Below are 4918 nucleotides of genomic sequence, written 5' to 3'. Positions count from 1 at the left end.
GAATTTCCAGGTTTTTTTTCGACGAACGTGATTACGAACAATGGCTAGAGGTTGGTCTTAATCGATCCTGGTTTCCGCAACTTGAATTTTTATGTCTTACATTTGGTATCGAGCGCGTTTAGTGTCTCTACCTTGTTTTTTGTCGATTTTTGGTATATTTTCGGGCATTTTTGAAGATGAACGGTAACTCGGAGTTTTGAGGCCAAGAGAATCGCCGATTCCGAGCAAAATCTGGCAACCCACCGCTCGATTTCGGACCCATATGGTCGCACCGCCATGAGGAACATCAGTCATGAGCTTTTCCGGTATATCGGTGTTCGCTGGAGGCTAATCGGGCGACGAAAGTCGTGGTGGTTAAGGATTTGCATTTTGGGAAATTTTCGTTTCATTTGGGGCCAATTTCTTGCTTATTTTCGACAAAACTTGGACCCATGTGGTTGTGCCGGAATGCTCTTCAAAACCCAATATTTCTTTGTGTCTGGGATGCGTTGCTGGAGAAGAAACGACAGCGAAATCGCGGCTGAAAACCGGCGGAAAATGGTTTTTGTGCGCGAGGGAGAAGGCACGTGGGATTCACGCGCATGCTACAATTGTAGGCACGTGGAACCCACGCGCCACGTGCCTACACGCGCGCACAACCACTACGCGAGTATGAGCCACACGCCTACTGCGAATGCATGGCGTGTGCTCGGCACGCGCGCGTCCCCTCCTGCGGCTCCTTGTACCATTTACGTTTTGCCAATCCTGCCTTGGCCAATTTATTTACAGTTCTGCCTCTTGGTACATTTATTTATTATTTTGTCATTTCATGCATTGTATGAATATTTTGTGCATGTAATTAAATGTCCAATGATCCATATATTTAATTAATTAGAGAGTAGCCACATCATCTTTAATTCATTAAATTATATATTAAGAGCCTCCCGATCATATTTAGAAATGGACATTGATTGCAATTAATTATATTAATATGATAGATTTTATCCCACATGAATTTTCATTGTATTAATATGATTAATTAGGATGAAATATTATATTATTTTTCTTAATTTACCCACAGGAATTAAGAAAATGCATATAATATGGTAGTTTCTTCATGATGTAATTATGAATCTATTTAAATTAAAAACTTAGCCAATAGGCAGTTTTTATGTTATGTGATTCATATTTGTGACATGTTTACATTGGTAAAATATGATTTATGTATATTTTGCTTCAAATTTTGTGACATAAGTATGATTATTTGATATGCAGTTTTGCAACCTGTGAATTTCTCTGAACTTAAGTTTGATGTTCCCATACTGAATGGTGAGAACTATAAAGTTTGGTAGGAGTTAGTTCTTCTTCAATTGTGGTGGATGGACATTGACTATGCTATAAGGAAAGACGAACCACCTACTCCTACTGATTCGAGCACTGCAGCTGAGATAGCCCTTTATAACCAATGGGAGCGATCCAATCGCGCTTGTGCGATGTTTATAAGGGCTAAGATATCTCCTAGTATTCGTGGTTCGGTTGCTCAACATAGCAATGCTAAGGCTTTCTTAGAGGCCATAGATGCGCAGTTTGAGAGTTCTGAGAAGGCACATGCCATGACCCTAATTATGAAGTTTTCATCGTTGAAGCTCACTAGTGTTAGAGGTGTGCGTGAGCACATCATGCAAATGAGGGACATTATGACTTAGCTTAAGAACCTTGAGGTTGAGATATCTGAATCCTTCATTGTATATTATATTTTGAATACTCTCCCGCAATAGTATGCACCTTTCAAGATCTCTTATAACACACATAAGAATAAATGGCCAATTAATGAACTCATGACCATGTGTGTTCAAGAGGAGAAAGATTGATTATGGAATTAGGAGAAAGTGCTCATTTCGCAACACAAGGAAAGAATAAGGGCCATGGCAAGCATAAGGGAAAAGGTAAAATACCTCTCCAAGCTGACATTAAGAAAAAATTCAAATGTTTATTCTGTAAAAGGAAGAGGTATATAAAGAAGGATTGTGTTAGATTTAAGGCCTGGCTTGAGAAGAAATGTAATATAATCTCTTATGTTTGTTATGAATCTAATATGGTTGATGTAAGTCACAACACTTGGTAGATTGATTCTGGATCTACAATCTACATTTTGAATTCCTTGCAGGGTTTTCAAAACCACATGAAGCCAGTGGGAAGTGAACAAGGCATCTATTCAAGAAACAAAATGCGTTCGCATGTGGAAGCTATTGAGACATGTAGACTAGTTCTCAATAGTGGCTTTGTTTTGAATTTGGAAATGACCTTTTATATTCCTAGTTTCTCTAGAAATTTAATTTCAGTTTCAAAACTTATACCTTTGGGTTGCTCTTTTAACTTTTCAAATTCAAACTTCTGTTTGTCATTTAAATCTGAAATTGTTGGGAGTGGTACTTTGTTTAATAGTCTTTTTCGAATTAATTTACAAGACAATGCCTATTATAATGCGATGCATGTTTATGATAACGCTAGTATAAAACAATGTGTTGTGAAAGAACATTCCTCTATGTTGTGGCACTAGAGATTGGGACATATCTCAATAGAAAGAATTAAGCGATTGGTAAATGATTGAGTACTTAGTACTTTAGATTTTACTGATTGTGATACTTGTGTGGGCTACATAAAGGGAAAACAGACCAACAAGACGAAGAAAGGTGCCAAGAGGAGTATAGAAATATTAGAAATCATACATACGGATATTGGTAGTCTATATATGGACTCATGTGGTCAGAAATACTTCATCTCTTTCATAGATGATTACTCACGTTACATGTATCTCTACTTGCTTCATAATAAGCATGAAGTATAGAAACAATGCGGTAAACAAATTAAGATCGTGAGATCAAATAGAGGTGGAGAATTCTATGGTAGATATACTGAAGATAGACAAGCACCTGGTCCATTTGCAAAGTTTCTTCAAGAGCATGGGATAGTTGCCCAATATACTATGCCTGGTTCTTCGGATCAAAATGGTGTAGAGAAAAGAAGAAACCAAACTTTATTGGACATGGTGCGTAGTATACTTAGTAGCTCCAAACTTCCTAAATCCTTGTGGACTGAAGCACTTAAAATGGCTATGTACATATTAAATCGAGTTCCAACTAAGACTATCTCAAAGACACCTTCTAAGTTATTTAAAGGTTAGAAATCGAGTTTGCAACATGTACACGTTTGGGGATGCCCATCTAAAGTGAGAGTTTACAATCCACAAAAAAAGAAGTTGGACCCAAAGACCATAAGTGGATATTTCATTGGATATGCCGAAAGGTCCAAGGGATACTGATTTTATTGTCCATCTCACACCACTAGGATTGTGGAATTAAGAAATGCTAAATTTCTTGAAAATGACTTGATTAGTGAGAGCGATCGATTGAGGAACCTTGTTCCTAAGAAAGATCATTCAGACACTCAACTTTCCACCTCAAGTTTAATGTTGGTTGTTACTCATAATGCCCTTTTAGTTCAGCCGGCTATTGAACAACCAATCGTTGAAGTTCCACAATCTGCCGATATTTATCTAGTAGATCCAGTTGTTCAACAATTACCAAGCTTCCACAACAACACACTCCACAAGAGAATGTTGATGCAACATTGAGAAGATCTACTAGAATAAGGAAATCGGCAATTCCTAGTGATTATATTGTGTATTTACAAGAGTCTGACTACAATATTGGAGCTAAGAATGATCCTGAAACATTTCCACAAGCCATGGATAGTGATAAATCCAATTTGTGGTACAATGCCATGAAGGAAGAGATGAGTTCTATGGCATCTGACGAGGTATGGGATTTGATTGAGTTACCTGATGGTGTGAAAGCCATTGGTTGTAAATGAGTCTTCAAAACTAAGAAAGATTTATTGGGTAACATTGAAAGATATAAAGCTAGACTCGTTGCTAAATGATTCACTTAAAATGAAGGAATCGATTACACTGAGACTTTTTCTCCTGTATCTAAGAAAGATTCTCTTCGTATTGTTTTGACATTGGTTGCCCATTTTGTTATGGAATTACATTAGATGGATGTGAAAATGGCGTTCCTCAATGGAGAACTAAAGGAGGAGTTTTACATGAAACAATCTGAAGGATTCCTCTCTAGTAAAGGTGAGCATTTGGTGTGTAAGTTTAAGAAATCTATATATGGCTTGAAACAAGCATCCCGCTAATGGTACTTAAGGTTCCATAATGTCATCTCTTCATTCGGTTTTGTAAAGAATGTTATGGATCAATGTATATACTAGAAGATTAGTGGGAGCAAAATTTGTTTCCTTGTGCTATATGTGGATGATATTCTACTTGCAACCAATGATAAAGGGTTGCTACAAGAGCTGAAACAATTTCTCTCTAAGAGTTTTGATATGAAGGATATGGGTGAGGCATCTTATGTCATTGGCATTAAGATTTATAGAGATAGACCTCGATGAATTTTAGGGCTGTCTCAAGAAACCTATATCAATAAGGTTCTAGAGAGATTTTGGATGAAAGATTGTTCACTAAGTATAGCATCCATTGTGAAGGGTGACAGGTTCAATTTGAACCAATGCCCGAAGAATGATCTAGAAAGGGAACAAATGTACAACATTCCATATGCTTATGCTGTCGGAAGCTTGATGTATGCTCAGGTTTGTACTCGACCTGACATTGCTTTTGCTGTAGGAATGTTGGGAAGATATCAGAGTAATCTAGGTATGGACTACTGGAGAGCTGCAAAGAAAGTGATGAGATACCTTCGAGGTACCAAAGACTACATGCTCATGTGTAGACGGACTGACAACCTGGAAGTAGTCGATTATTTGGATGCGGACTTCGCAGGTTGCGTTGATTCACGAAATTAACATTTGAATACATTTTTATGTTAGCTGGCGGAGCCGTGTCATGGAGAAGTGCCAAGCAGATTTTGAC

This window comes from Eucalyptus grandis, chromosome 11 (assembly GCF_016545825.1).
Source record: "Eucalyptus grandis isolate ANBG69807.140 chromosome 11, ASM1654582v1, whole genome shotgun sequence".
NCBI lineage: Eukaryota > Viridiplantae > Streptophyta > Magnoliopsida > Myrtales > Myrtaceae > Eucalyptus > Eucalyptus grandis.
Note: the sequence above shows the minus strand (reverse complement) of the source record.